Source organism: Ptiloglossa arizonensis, chromosome 5 (assembly GCF_051014685.1).
Source record: "Ptiloglossa arizonensis isolate GNS036 chromosome 5, iyPtiAriz1_principal, whole genome shotgun sequence".
Classification (NCBI taxonomy): domain Eukaryota; kingdom Metazoa; phylum Arthropoda; class Insecta; order Hymenoptera; family Colletidae; genus Ptiloglossa; species Ptiloglossa arizonensis.
In genome coordinates, this window is record NC_135052.1 from 24725469 (window position 1) to 24742743 (window position 17275).

Consider the following 17275-nt stretch of genomic DNA (forward strand, 5'->3'; position numbering starts at 1 on the left):
AGATCGGTAAAGGATCGTATATATACCGATCGAAGCTGGTATGGAAACTTGTGGGAAACGGTCAGCGGGCGGTTTCCCTCTGGCGACGAGTATGAGAGTTACCGCCACAAATTAGACGATTGTTTGTGAATTGGAGTGGACTGGAACAGTTGATTCAGCTGCACTGCTGGGATAATTGTGGTGGAAAATGAAAGGTTTTCTGGGGGTGAGTAGACGAGGAAAATTTTGATTCGTAATATAGTTTTCTTAATCTTTACCAAGGAATGCTTTGTAAGCTTGTAAATCTTATTTAATAAATACTCCTATTCCTATATTTTGATTGATAAAGATTTTACAAAATTATATTACAGCAGTGTCTCCCATACCAGAAATACTCTAACACCTAATTATTTACGTAATACAGTTACAACAAGACATAGAATGTTGAATGAATGTTTAAAATTAGAAAAATTATTATACCCCTTTATTGATGTTTGTAGTATTTTATTTTTCATTAAATTATTTCCAATATTACATAGAGTAGTAAATAAGGAACAATAATTTATTCCTTAATGCAAATATTTTCAAACATTTACCCGGCCAGAGATTTCTTGTCAAATAATTTCTCAAGTGATCAAAATCAAACGAAACAATTTAATTCCGAATTGATTGCATTAAACTTAACAAACGTTCTTTGTTTATAAAATTCAATCGCGGAAATTCTCTCGTATTTCACAACTAGAAAAAAATTTGAAAACCACTGAGATAAGTTGTCATGGAATATATTAAGCTGCATAGATTAGTGCAAAAAGTTGAACACAAAATAACGAAGGTCTCGCGCGGAGATCTGGAGCAAACGTTCAAGTTTATTAACTCGAGGAAAGTAGGATAATTTATTTGGCCATTAAGTGTTTGAAAAAGGCAGATAATATCGTCCAACTTCCTACGCGTATACAAATGTTTGCACACCGATTCGACTAAGGATGCGATCGCAATTATGGCTCCGTCGTACGCACGGCGTAACCTAATTTGCAGGATACTTGGCACAAAAAATCATGTCGAACCCTCTTTCTAACAAGATCTGATATTTGATCTGGTGTGAGAACTATATTACGCTTGCATACTCCGATCGAGGGCGCACGAGGGTATATACTATAAGCACCACAATATAGGTACAATAGGTTTTTGGGTTAACAGAATGGTGTTATTATTGTTATTATACGGATCACCCCTTTCGCGTACAACGTATTATGCGCCACGGCTTGTACGTGTTTGACCATTCGAACTTTAATTTCTTTCCCGAAAGTTTCTTCGAAATATATAGGTATGCATGCACGGTGTTTCCAAATTGAACCATTAAACTGTGCCAACATGTTCTACGAGGAGAAATAACACGTAAATGTATGCAAGAATTTTCAGTTATTCCCAGCCAGCCATGCTAAACGATGGATCGTACTTGGATATACAGAACAAATGTATTCGGACAGATGCTTCGTGATATTCAGAATTGTTATTTCGCTGGTATCGGATCGATAAAACTACGTATAGTGGGGTGAATCATAAATAAATTACCGTAGTAGATTTCGTAACAATACGTAAAAATCTGAACGGAGAAAATATTCATTGTCCGAGGACATTTGTCCGATATTGTGAAGGGTGTTACGAAAACCATAGTTCGAGAACTTGGTGACGTGTTTTCACTTGTTAAAGTAGGTTGCCACAAGAAGTGACTGATAACACTTGCTACTCGAAGCTACCGATAACATTTCCTACTCGAAGTTACTAATAACACTTGCTACTTGAAGATATCGATAACAATTTCTACTTGAAACCATCGATGATATTTTTTACTCGAAGCTACCGATAACTCTTGCTACTCGAAGATATCGATAACATTTTCTACTTGAAACTAGCCATTAAATTTTTTACTCGAAGATATGGATAACATTTTCTACTTGAAGCTATTAATGAAATTTTGTACTCAAAGTTACGGACAACATTTGCTATTCAAAGCTACCGATAATACTCCCTACTCAAGTTATCGATTACATATTCTACTCAAAGCTACCGATAACTCTTGCTATTCGAAGCTACCAATAACATTTCCTACTTAAAATTACTGATGAGATTTTTTACTCTAAGCTATCGATAACACTTCCTACTCAAAGTTACCAATAACATTTGCTATTCAAAGCTACCGATAACATTTCCTACTTAAAGTTACTGATGAGATTTTCTACTCGAAGCTACCGATAACATTTCCTACTTAAAGTTACTGATGAGATTTCCTACTGGAAGCTACCGATAACATTTTCTTGCTCAACTCTATAGATGACATTTGCTATTCAAAGCTACCGATAACAGTTTCTGTTCGAAGCTATCGATGACATTTTCTACTCAAAGCTACCGATAACATTTCCTACTTAAAGTTACCGGTGAGATTTTCTACTCGAAGCTACCGATAACATTTTTTCTCAAAGCTACCGATAACATTTCCTACTCAAAGTTACCGATGAGATTTTCTACTCGAAGCTACTGATAACATTTCTTACTCAAAGCTACCGATAACATTTCCTACTTAAAGTTACTGATGAGATTTTCTACTCGAAGCTACCGACAACGTTCGCTACACGAAACTACCGATAACCTTTTCTACTTTAAGCAACCTATAAGACTTCCTACTCGAAGCTACCGATAACATTCCCTACTCAAAGTTACCGACATTCGCCACTCCTCCTGGTACACGTTCCCAAATTCTCGAACACTCCCTCCACTGCAATATACACACAAACACCGGCGTAAAAAATATTCCTTTCTCCCCTACGATCCAGAAACAATTTCCTCGCGTTCGAAGACGACAATTCCAACCATGCAAATAGGTTTTTGAACAATACTAGAGGAGAAACGGTCCCCCGATTCGGGATAATAAAAGCGACCTTGATCTCCTTCGAACGCCCTCAATTAGAAAACGAAACTCGTCTCGCGAGAACCCGGAGCGTCCTATATTACACCCAAAAACCTCTCCACCCGACACCCTCGTCGAACACCAATACACAAAGAACTACCCTCGAACAATCATCCTCTCCCGAAACACAACCCTTAAATAACCCAAGTCGGGAAAAAATCGCTTCGAAACCACCCCAGGTCCGTTTATACGTCGATTCGGGTAGCCGGTTGGTGATAAATCGGCCTCGTTAAACTCTCTGCCCTCGAAAACCCCAGCCCCTCCGCCCCTCCCGCGGGCCGAATCTACGAAAAAAATCCCGGTCGAAGAACAGCGTAATCCGGCCGCCACGCCGCGTCGATAATTAATAACCCTTCCCCCGGTCGGAAAGCCGAAACATAATCCAACATTAACAACCCCCTCGAAAACACCGTTTTGCGCCCCCTCCCCTCTGACTCTTGTCCAACCGGCCCCTACCCTCAGCCCCTCGCACGGGCTGCCGCCGAGCCAGCGTAAACTGGAATACACCTCCTCCTCGTCACGAGGAGGTGCGAGGTGCATCGTGATGCGATAGCCCGCTTGAGCTCGTTAGATGAATGGGGCCGACACACATACCGAACACAACACTGTACTAACCAACCCGGGGGGCAACAGGGACGCAGAGAGTGAGAGAGAGAGAGTCAGAGAGATAGAGAGACAGAGAGGTAACACAGTCGAAAACGAGAGCAACGGAGAAAGAGAGACAGCGCGAAACAGCGACACAGGAACAAAGGGTGAGGGTTTATAGGCGGGTTGGGTGGTGTATAGGACAGAACACGAGGGTAGATGGGGGTTGGTGGTCGGGCCGAAGGGCAGACGGTGGGGTGCACCAGCAGTGGCAGCAGCAGCAGCAGCAGCAGCAGCAGCAGAGGCAGAGGACGGGCTGCTAGTTTGCATAAATTTAGGAAATACAGGGTGGAAAATCGATATCCGCATAGAGATTATAGATGGTGGTTGGTAGGCGCCGCGTAGCCGCAGCCTCCGTCGCGACGGCGTATGCGCTACATGTCTACGCTCTCTGCCGACTACCAACCCTTCGCCAACCCCCACGACCGCCTCTCCACGCTCCACTCCATCTCTCTCTCTCTCTCTTTCTCTCTCTACCCTCGTGATTCTCCGTTCCACTCGTCGACCGGCCATACCCCAATCCCAACCCACCCAACGTTGCCCGAAAAGCTCGTGTGTATACCCGTGTACTCGGATACTTCTTGCGGGTATTGGTAGCTGCACTCTCGCCAACTCTGTCACTCCTATGGCGCGCACTTTGCGCACCAGTACGCCACCACCTACACCACCACCCAACCACCCCCCCACAATCCGTCTGCCGCCCTCTTCTCGCGTGATAGCGCCCGTACACGTTCTCCGCGTCCTACAATGTCTCTCCGTCCCTTTCCGCTCACGGATCTTTCTCCAACGTCGGTCTTTTCCTCGTTCGAATATCCCCCCGCGCTCACGGGGATGTCCCGTTGCTCACCCTCCGGCTGCCCAACCCCCCTCCACTCTTCTTTTCTCCTCTTCTCTGTTTCTCGGACTCCGTGTGTGTCGAGAGGGTTGGGTTTTGTCTCTTCGTCTCCGTCTCGTTCGAAACGGTTCCCGTCTTTCCACCCCGGGGATCCACTCCACCGCCCTGACCCCCCCAACCAGTCCCACCTCCTGGCCCCCTCTCAGCAACCGCCCCCTCCTAGCCATCCGCGCGCCGTGCCGTGCAACGGAATTGAAGTAGTCGATATCGTCCTGCGGCCTGTCTCGAAATTAAGAGAAAACGACGGACTCGGACCCCCTTGCTACCCCCCCTGGTTCCACCCACACCACCGGGCCCCCCAAACCCCCCTCTGACCGATCCAACCTCGAGAGAAGAATTTTTCTTCCTCTCTCTCTCTCTCTTTCTCGATCTACCCACACCACGGTCTTCCTCCGGCAATTTCTACACCCTGCCCCCCACCAGGACGCGGGTTGCTCCTTTTTTTCAGCCCCCCACAGGTTCCAGCCTACCCATCGAGAGCAGCATCGTGTCGAGGAGGACGAGAGACCGCGTGTTCCCTCAACGGTTCGGGGCTTCGCCACGTTTTTTACTCGTCCTCGACCATCGTTGGAATTTCTCTACGCCCCCCCCCCCCTCTGGGGGGGGGGGGCGTAGGTGGTGGGAGGTGCTGGCTTTTTCGAGGGCACTTTTCACGGAACACCCTCCTCCCATCCCCTTGGTCTCCTCGTGTGGAGGGTACGAGGTTAATCGGCGTTTTCGACCGAGGGGACCGATTATTATCGGCCCGTCTCTTCGGATACGTAAACACTGGGGATGGGTTCTCGACGAGGGGCGGTTCCTGGGCGATAATTTGCTCGCGATCAATGGAATCGGTATGCTGATTAATGGATAAACGGGGACGTGAACAACGAACGTCATTTTTGGAAGAAAGGGCAATCGCGAAATGAAAGGGCGCGATTTATTTTCCGGCGGTCCATCGTACGATTGGAAAATATCGGATTTCGAGGTTCCGGTGTTTTTAACGTTGTTTGTTTTTTGCTTTTGGGTTTCTTTCTTTATCTTTTTCTTTATATCTAGATCGAGTTGATGACTTGGAAGTGATAATTAATTAAGATGTGGTGAATAAAATTTACACGGTATCGAAGGGTGTGTGTGGTATGGTAATGTTTGGGGGGGCTAGAAAGTGGTGATTTATCGCGGTGTGACAAATAGTTTTTAAATAAAATTTGTACGGTATCAAGGGGTGTGTGTATGGAAAAATTTTACAAATAAAATTTAAACAATATTCACATATATACCACAATGTGGTATAGTAATTTTTGGAAAGCTTAAAAGTGGCCTGTAATAAATTGTTAAGTGACAAATATTTTTTAAATAAAATTTGCACGGTACCAAGGAATGTGTATAAGGAAGAAATTTACAAATGAAATTCACACAGTATAGAAGGGTGCAGGTATAGTAATTTTTTTGAGGGTAGAAAATGACCTATAATTAATTGCTATGTGACAAATATTTTTTAAATAAAATTTATACGGTACCGAAGTGTACATGTATGGAAAAATTTTACAAATAAAATTTGCACAATATTCGCACATATACCACAATGTGGTATAGTAATTTTTGGGAAGCTTAAAAATAGCCTATAATTAATTATTGTATAACAAATATTTTTTAAATAAAATTTGCATGGTACCGAAGGGTACATGTATGGAAAAATTTTACAATATACCACAATGTGGTATAGTAATTTTTGGAAAGCTTAAAAATGGCCTATAATTAATTATTGTATAACAAATGTTTTTTAAATAAAATTTGCACGGTACCGAGGAGTGCGTGTATGGAAAAATTTTAAAAATGAAATTCGCACAATATCGAAGGGTGCATGCAGTATAGTAATTTTAAGGGAGGGGCTTGAAATTGGCCGATAATTAATTACTGTGTGAAAAAATGTTCTGGATAAAATTTGCACTGTATGGAGGGGTGCGTGTACGAGAAAACTTTGCAAATAAAATTTGCACGTTATCGAGGGTGCACGTAGTACGGTAATTAATTTTTCGTTAAATTCTTTTTTTTTTCATTAATTTCTCGTTTGTGTGAGAAAGTATTGCACCAAATAGGATCTGAAGTTAATAATTACATTTCTATCGAGTCAAAACGTATATTTTCTTTTAAATTATAATTAATTCAACCAATAGATTATTTTAAAGTCAGTTCTATGATATTGTTCATAGTAAATAAATAATACATTTGATCCCCACGTCGGAAGAATTAATTTCGAATTGTTGCTAAATTTGGACACTTCAAAGTGGAGGTTAAGGGAAAGTTATTAAACTATTTGGTCCAGAAGCAGCTGCACTTCAAACACAAAAAATTTACAACAAAGTGGCTTACAAATTAATCGAAATTCCATTGTTACTATTTTTATTTATACTATAGAGGGAACGGGTGCAATAATATTTTCCTCGCTTAATTGAATAAATAAATAACCGATATCTCGATGCATGGTGATACTTTTACAGCTAATAATAATTGTAATAATAATCTACCCATTTTCCACTCGAATGAATAAATAAATAATTCTCGAATGATCGTGATAATAATTCTAATAATAATCTGGGCACTTCCCACCTGAAAGAATAAATAAATAATTCTCGAATGATAGTGATAATAATTCTAATAATAATCTGGACACTTCCCACTTGGTAAATAATTAAATAACCGATATCTCGATGCATCGTGATACTTTTGCATCTGATAATAATTGTAATACTGATCTGGTCATTTCCCACTTGAACAAATAAATAAATAATTCTCTACACATAGTCGTAATAATTCTAATAATAATCTGTTCATTTCCCACTTGGATGAGTAAATAAATAACCGATGCATCGTTGCATCGTGATACTTTTGCATCTGATAATAATTGTAATATTGATTTGGTCATTTCCCACTTGAACAAATAAATAAATAATTCTCTATACATGGTTGTAATAATTCTAATAATAATCTGGTCACTTCCCACCTGAAAGAATAAATAAATAATTCTCGAATGATAGTGATAATAATTCTAATAATAATCTGGACACTTCCCACTTGAACCAATAAATAAATAATTCTCTATACATGGTCGTAATAATTCTAATAATGATCTGTGCATTTTCCACTTGGATGAGTAAATAAATAACCGATGCATCGTTGCATCGTGATACTTTTGCATCTGATAATAATTGTAATACTGATCTGATCATTTCCCACTTGAACAAATAAATAAATAATTCTCTATAAATGGTCGTAACAATTCTAATAATAATCTGGTCACTTCCCACCTGAAAGAATAAATAAATAATTCTCGAATGATAGTGATAATAATTCTAATAATAATCTGGACATTTCCCACTTGAACAAATAAATAAATAATTCTCTATAAATGGTCGTAATAATTCTAATAATGATCTGTGCATTTCCCACTTGGTAAATAATTAAATAACCGATATCTCGATGCATCGTGATAGTTTTGCATCTGATAACAATTATAATAATAATGTCGAGTGTATGTTGCTGTGCAGAAAGCACCACCAAAAGAAGGAGCAACACAGACCACGATGAATATGTAGAGCTTCGAGAAAGTGGCCGAGTGGAGCATCGCTATTCAAACGATCGCGATCTCCGATGCACGAGGTCTACCCGAATCGCTCCGCTTTCAAAGATCGCGATCAGAAAAGAGGCCTGCTGTCGACGACCGGCTCTCGAAACGTCCATTCCAATTTTCCGGGACGAACGTCGCATGTCAACGAGCCCGTTCTGTCTTTTTTCCTTTTTCTTTTTTTTCTTCCTTTTTTTGCTCTCTAAACACGGCGTAAAAGTGTATCGTTTTTTCCGCCTCTTTCTGGAAAGCATCTGCGTGTACGTGGCCGGTGTGTCGAACGACGAGAAAGTGGACAACGAGACCTACGAACGCTCGCGTGACCGATGCATCGAGGAAAATTTGAAATAGTGTTAATAGAAAGTTAACTATACCATTTCCATCGACTCTAAATAATAAAAAGTAACATCGACACGCAGCCGTTTAATAACAAAATATTATCCTTGTAAGGTAAATGACGTTAATCGAAAGTTAACTATAATATGTTCCAAATAATAAAATGCAACTGTGTGATAACAAAATAAAATATTATCTTTGTAAGGTAAATGATGTTAATAGAAAGTTAAGTATAACATGTTCTAAATAATAAAATGCAACTGTGTGATAACAAAATAAAATATTATCTTTGTAAAATAAATGATGTTAATAGAAGGTTAACTGTAACATACTCTAAATAATAAAATGCAACGTCGATTTGCAATCGTGTGATAACAAAATAAAATATTTTCTTTGTAAGATAATTGATGTCAATAGAAGGTTAACTATAACATATTCTAAAGAATAAAATGCAACGTCGATTTGCAGTCGTGTGATAACAAAATAAAATATTATCTTTGTAAGGTAAATAATATTAATATTATAGAAAGTTAACTATAACATACTCTAAATAATAAAAAGTAATGTCGATTTGCAGCTGTGGCTTTATAAGTTAAAATGTTAAAATTTGAAAGATACTGAGTCACTGTTTCCACTTTATTTATAATATTTAATATTTCGACTGAAATTTACTCGACTCAACATATTCATTTTACAATCAGATTGACTTGAAAAATAAGTGAAACAATCTTCTTTTATTTCCTATTTTCTATTTACCATTTCTTTTTATTTAAAGGCAAGAAAATTGAATAATCAAAAAATTATAGTTATATCCAAGTATTGGAATTTACATACTAAATATCTTTTACCATTTTTTTCTATCTAACGCTAGGGAAATTAAATAATTAAACAATTTTTTAAATAGTATAAAAATTATATCCAAATATTGGAATTTACGTATCGGTTATTTTTCACTTCCTATTTTGTACCTACAATTTCTTTTTATTTAAAGACAAAGAAATTGAATAAATAAAAAATTCTAAAAATCTACATCCAAATATTGAAATTTACTATAAATAACAGGATGGTCGTTCATAGGATGTGAGACACAGATTTTGAAAATATTGATGAAATTTATTAAGAAACAGTAGCGTCGATTAGATTTGCAAATGGAATTGTCGATTATGGCCAGTGGCCTCTGCTCCTCGCTTGCAATTTCATAAAGCCCGTTCTATGATGGCAGAGGGCTCGGCCGACCCTGCAGGGCTTCGTGCGACGCAGATTAAATGCACTTCATGTAAAATTCAACGTAACCCGTGCAGCCTCGAGGATACTTTCGTTTTTAAAAATTTCCATTAGCCCATGGTAAATTTTTCTTTCGTTCGAACCTATCGAAGGGAAAAAGTCCACGTCGCGACTTGCAAAATTATTTCTCGAAAATAACGTTCAATTTGGAAAATACGAGAACCATAACCAACGAAGATCAAAATAAACAATCCATGGAATTAATTAACGACACGGATCGAAAATCCACGGAGAAAATTCTCGAAGGTTGATCTAAAATTGGTAAAGAAACTTTCCTGATAAGAAATTGCAAAATGTTGAAGTAACAGTTTGTTCGAAAAATTAATTATAGAGGGGTAAGTGGAGTAACCAGATGTTTCAAATAGGGGAGAATGGGGGTAAACTTTGTTTAGATTTGTATTATTAAAATACTATTGTATTATTAAACGTCTATTCTGCAAGCAATGTCAGACAAATGTTGAGTATATTAATGGAACTATAAATTGTCAACTAAGTAATGTAATTTAATTACACAGTCGTTAATAATAAAATTAAATATTTTCTTTTTACCAATATATACTGACTCCATTATAACCCCTTCAAAGATAGTGGACGATTCTTTTTCACACGTGCTTAAGTTTGAATCGAAATAAATTTTTATAAGTTTCTTAGAGTTCAAGTTTCAATTACCATTTTAGATGTTCAATTAACATTTATTATTGCACATTTTATAAATATTTGTAAGTCACCCTACCGATCTGAAACTATACTCCAATTCCAACGGGACGATCTTCGTTCAAAGTAGAATAACTCGACGAAAAAAAATCTGTGCACCAATTCTTAGGTATTCCACCTAAAGAGGAGACCTCGACCTTCAAATTGACTATAATTATAAACGCGTGAAAAATTTTTCAAACAATTGGTAGCATTTTGAAGTTTCCAAACTTCCTTTCTCCAGATCTTCACTTTTTCAATCACTTCTCTATGTAAGAAAATTTTCAGGAAAATTTACCTATGGTATATAAAAGTAGATGATTCGATCTTCGAAATGACTATTTAAAGATTACTCCATGACTATTTTTCACGAAGTTACAACACTTCAAAGATTGACAACATTTCGGTCGAGTTTGCTTCCAAACTTTGGAACCTCACGAAATGAATTAAACCCAAATGCTTTTCCTGAATTTTCAGGAAAATTCACCTGGGGTACATAAAAGTAGATGATTCGGCCTTCGAAATGACTATTCGAAAATTCCCCTACGACTATTTTTCACAAAGTTACAACAATTCAAACATCGACAACATCTCAGTCAAGTTCTTCCCAAACTTTTGCACCTCACGAAATTAATTACACCAGGATTTTTTTTTCTGAATTTTCAGGAAAATTCACCTAGGGTGCATAAAAGTAGATGATTCAACCTTCGAAATGACTATTCGAAAATTACCCTACGACTATTATTCACAAAGTTACACCAATTCAAATATCGACAACATTTCAGTCAAGTTCTTCCCAAACTTTTGCACCTCACGAAATTAATTACACCAGGATTTTTTTTTCTGAATTGTGAGTAAAATTCACCTAGGGTGCATAAAAGTAGCTGATTCGACCTTCGAAATGACTATTCGAAAATTACCCTACGACAATTTTTCACAAAGTTACACCAATTCAAACATCGACAACATCTCACTCAAGTTCTTCCCAAACGTTTGCACCCCACGAAATGAATTAAACCCATTCAAGAAACATTTTCACCCCCTCGGTGTGCCACTACCCTACACGAGACAACCATACTCAAAAATGTTCAAAAATGATCACCAGGCCCACCGAGGAAGTAAATTAACAATCCATTACCGTTGCAACTGATCAAGCAACGAACAAAAGCCAAGAACCGTTGAAAGAAAGTCGTGGAGGATCTCAAGAGGGGACAGGGGGACAGAGGGGGGATGGAGTAACGTTTTCCCTCGATTTGCAACCCCTTTTCACCGTGTACCAACCCCAGCCAGTGATACCAAGGGGAGAACAAAAAATATCGCCCGGTGGCCGACGATTTTCTCTAAACACCGCGATATATCGATCCTGGAAGGAATCCTTTCACGTGGCGCATCGGGTCCGTCTGTCGGTAGCTCCGTTGGTCCGTCCGTTCGTCCGTCTGTCCGTCCTTTCGTCCGTTAAATACCGCAGCATCGCGAAATTAAAATATTGATCGAACAGCGTCGCGATGGAGAATACGAATTGCGGTGGATAGAACAGAAACCCCCGGATGTTTCCGGCGGACGAACGAACCTAGTCGGTGTGGGGGGGTTGTGGGGGAGGGGGGTGGGGTCGGTTAGGATAGAGGGGGGAGGGGCGGTAGGGAAATGGAGAAGGAAAAAGATTGCGGTCCGGCCCGAAAATTCGAATGTCAATGACTCGTCGAACCGAGCCGCGCCAACTTAGTTCGATATCGAAAGTTCGTCGACTTTTATTCGCTTTGTTTCGAATCGACGTACCATGGTAGAGTCACCGGCGACCGATGGGTGGTACCGGTTACGGCTAGGTTCGGGGACAGGATTTTTTTTAATACGAGCCTCATCGGTCTCGGATCGTCTTTATGGAGGTTTGATTGTCTCAGGGACGGTAACACGTTCGGGGGTTGTACAGGCTCGAGTTCGTGGTGAATTAACGAAGGTTTCTTTTTTTTTTTTTTAATATGGGAGAAGGAGGGTGCACCTAGATCTTTTTGTTTAGTTTTAATTATTTTTTTTACGGTAATGCTTATTATCGAGTAAGTATAGTGTGATAAGTATAGTACGATTACACTAATGGTACTATTGTACTAATAAGTGTAGTATGATTATACTAATAAATATAGTACGAGTATGCTAATAGTACTATTATACTAATATAGTACGAGTATGCTAATAGTACTATTATACTAATAAATATAGTACGAGTATGCTAATAGTACTATTATACTAATAAATATAGTACGAGTATGCTAATAGTACTATTATACTAATATAGTACGAGTATGCTAATGGTACTATTATACTAATAAATATAGTACGAGTATGCTAATAGTACTATTATACTAATAAGTATGGTAAGATTGTACTAATAGTACTATTATACTAATAAGTATAGTAAGATTGTACTTATAGTACTATTATACTAATAAGAATAGTAAGATTGTACTAATAGTACCATTATACTAATAAATATAGTACGAGTATGCTAATAATACTATTATAGTAATAAATATAGTACAAGTATGCTAATAGTACTATTATACTAATAAGTATAGTAAGATTGTACTAATAGTACTATTATAGTAATAAGTATAGTAAGATTGTACTAATAGTACTATTATACTAATAAGTATAGTAAGATTGTGCTAATAGTACTATTATACCAATAAGTATAGTAAGATTGTACTAATAGTACTATTATAATATTAAATATAGTAATATTGTACTGATAGTACTATTATACTATTAAGTATAGTAAGATTGTACTAATAGTACTATTATACTATTAAATATAGTAAGATTGTACTAATAGTACTATTATACTAATAAGTATAGTAAGATTGTACTAATAGTACTATTATACTAAAAAGTATAGTACGATTATACTTATTAATACTAACTTCAGTATTGTATATTTGAGTCCATGAAGAATTACCGATCCAAAGGTCTTTTTTTTTTAATATAGAAGAAGAAGGGTACACCTAGACTTTTTTGTTTAGTTTAAATTATTTTTAGTGCGATAAATCAATGTTGTATACTTGAATCCACGGGGAATTACCGATCCAACGCTTTTTAAAGTCATATGAAAGAAGAAGTGTACACTTAAATATTTTTATTTAGTTTAAATTATTTTTAGTACGATAGTACATTGTGTGTATAACTGGAGAATTACCTGGTCAAAGTTTTTTTCTTAATATAAAAGATTTTTTTATTTAATCTAAATTGTTTCAAGTACGTTGGTATTTATACATTTGATCCAGAGTTTGTTTTATTGATATCGGAGAAGAGTGTATTTAAATTTTTAGACGTAACTTTATTTAAGTACGAGAATAAATTGATATAGTATACTTGGGTCCATTGACCAGTTCTGATTCAAAGTTTGTTTCTCAATATCGATGAAGAATACCCTTAGACACCTCATCGTCGTACTACACGAAAATTTGGGTATTTTTATCGTTGCTTTATTTTGCTTTATTTCACAGGGTGAACCATTTAACAAAGAACACCTGAACACCTACGTTGCTTGTGGATCGTACAAGAAAATTAATCCGAAGAAAGTTAAACCGTATGAAGAAACAAACAAAGCGATAAAGAATAAAATATTCCCCAATTAAGCTTGAAAAAATATTTCGCGAAGAAATATATATGCGAAAATAAACATCTCCCTTCCGTTCCCAAATTATTTCGAAGTTACGAGAAACAGTATTTCCTACAGTTTTACGTACATATTGTGCGATAAATAATCGATTCGTAAAAATATTTTGACAAAATTTGACACGTTGGAAATGAAAACCCTTTTTGTTGTCCATGGTTCGTAAATCTATTTCATTGTCCCTGCTTTTGTTGTTCTTTTTTAGAAATTCTCATAACCAATTATAAATTCTATTTTGCCAAAATAAAAAAAATATATATATACAAGCACCATTTATAAGATACTCAAAAAATGTCCATTTTCATAAATTAAAAAAAAGATTTTTAACAAGTAATCAGATATTTGAAACATTGATAATCAAAATTCAAATTCTCATTAATTAAAATACATATACAAAGACGTTGAAACGTAAATTAATTAAAAGATATTAGTGAAACAATTGATACATGTTCAGGGTTGTAAGAATATAAATAAATATTCAATTTTAATATTTAATATTATACAAAATTCAAATGAAAACACAATTGATATACAAACTTTAATAAATTAATTAAAACATACACTAGAACCGATAGACATTCAGAGAAATATAGTTAAATATTCCACGTTAGAATTTTTAATACATTCCTATATATTAAAATACCCCCACCCTTTAAAATTGAAACACATTCGTAAACGTTTCTCCCAAGGTTCTCCAAGGAGCTTAATCTCGTTCAATTAATAACAAAGCTAATTTCCGTCGAGGTCTATTCTATTCGTTTAATTTCGACAATCGAACGAGTTAATCTCGAGCACCAACGACGAACAATCGTCTCATTCGATTAAAGCGTAAAATCGATTAACGCTAAGAACGGAAACCACGGCCTCGAGGACGCCAGGGAAAGTTTTTGCGGCAGTTTTAATCGCGAGGATAAGTCTCCCACGGGATTTCGGGAAAAGTTACTCGCGACTCTGAAGTTTCGATTACACTCGACCAACTGTTTTCTTAGTTCGCCCGCGACTTCCGGGGATCCTTCGAGGAGCATCGCTTCCTCTTAGCGGCGACACTTTATTAAAAGACACCACGGTCGTTCGTTTTTCTTAGGGAATGTCCTCTCGTCGAAATTACGATAAAAGCTCGAATTTCTATCTATAGAATGCCGCAGTTGGGCTTTTTTTTCTTTTTTTCTTTCACAACGGGTGAGAAATTTCGGACCACGGTTCACGGACTATGTTTTTTAATTTTTTTTTTTTTTTTTTATTTTTTTTGATATATGAAACCCCGACAACCGGAATTTCTTGTTATTTTTCTCGTTATTTTCGCGTTACTCGCGACAACCGAGGAAGATTCTCGAAAAACAGAGTTCAACGATTTACGATACTTTCTAATAAATTCGATCGAGAGCCTTGGAATTTTTTTTTTTTTTTATTATTATTTCGAAAGTCGGGGTAGTTCACTGTAAACAAACGTTGAAAGGAAATCTACTTTGGAGTTTCTTTCATCGAAAACGTCACTGGTTGGGAAATTCTAAATTACAAAATTTGGCTTTCGATACTTTCTGATAAATTAAATTCGGAGTATTGGAAGTTTCTTTATTTTGTCGAAGAAATTTTTCGTAAATAAATACCGAAAATATGGAAATTCAGGTTGAAGTCTCTCCCATTAAGAATAGTACACTCCTGATTTTCAAAATTAGGTGCTTTTATTAAGCATTCGATATTTTGCAACAATTAAATCGAGAAGCTTGGAAGTTTTTATTATTTCGAAAGTCGAGGTAATCTACTGTAAACAAACTTCGAAAGGATGGAAATCCACTTTGAAGTCTCTTCCATAAAAAATGTCACAATAAAAAAATTTCTAATTTCCAAAATTAGGCGTTCGTCACTTTATAGTAAATTGAATCGAGAGCATTCTAATTTCATTATTTTCGAAAATATTCATTAAAATATAAATAATCAAAAAATAAAAATCCATTTTGAAATCTCTTTGATGTAAAGTACCCTACACTCAAAAATTAACGAACAGGTATATAAATAAATATAAGTAATAATATTGTTATTTTAGGTCCATATTTATCTGGTCCTTGAATTTTTCAAATTTTACCACAACCGTTAAAATATAAATGATGAAAAAATAAAGATCCATTTTGAAGTCTCTTCGATATAAGGTTTTCCACACTAAAAAATTAATGAACCGACGGATAAATAAATATAAATAATATAAGTAATAATATTGTTATTCTAGCTCCATATTTATCTGATCCTTGAATTTTTCAAATTTTACCACAACCGTTAAAATATAAATGATGAAAAAATAAAGATCCATTTTGAAGTCTCTTCGATAAAAGGTTTTCCACACTAAAAAATTAATGGACGGCGGATAAATAAATATAAATAATACAAGTAATGATATTGTTATTCTAGGTCCATATCAAGCTGTTCCGTGAATTTTTCAAATTTCACGCAGCTCCGTCAAATTTCCTTCAGTTGGTTCGGATCGTTCTATTAATACACGGGCCGATGGGCGATCGTTATAGGACGATTGAGAACTACTGACTTTAGGCAGTGAGCGATAGCGCGTCACGAGGACGCTTCGTGCCAGAAATAGGCCCAAACCTCATTATTTTTATTCTTAACCATGAAATTAGCGAGCACACCTCCGACCGTTAGACTTTCGTGCAGCGGTCTGACATTTGTTTCGCTAACTAACCAACGGCTGCCTCGAACTTTTATCGGGGTGCTTCGATCGCGACTCGAGCAGCGCTGTAATGGCTCGCCTTCTTTTTAAACGATCGAGCCCTGACGTACGAATTTTTCTTTCCTCGACAGTTCCTTTTAAATTTAGAAACGGAACACCCGCGAGTTCGTAACCGACAACTCTATCCACCCTCGAAAGAATACCGTTTCGTTTCCATTGTCGATCCTATCGACGCGAAAATCTAGCGAAACCTAGTCGATAAGAGCACTATACCTCACACCGATCGAGAATTAATCGACTCGAACCGACAAAGTATTTATATCGTCGATCACTTTTTCTATTCTTCTTTTTATTCATTTTTCTCGTTTTCTCGTTTTCTTGTTCTTATTGTGCTCTTATCGTGCAGGTTTCACGGTTAGATTAATAACGGAATATTACTTGCACTTTATATACTCGTTTTATTCTCCGTCTTCGTTTAACATTGTATTATTATTTGTCTCCTTTTTAACGTATACTGTCTTGGTACGATA

At 36.8% G+C, this 17275-nt stretch overlaps 1 protein-coding gene across 9 annotated transcripts in view; it reads right to left on the reverse strand.

Annotated features, from left to right (window-relative positions):
* Positions 1-17275, reverse strand: part of Nfi (Nuclear factor I) — a 168532-nt gene that overhangs the window by 116738 nt on the left and 34519 nt on the right. The gene's annotated exons all lie outside the window — the stretch shown is intronic.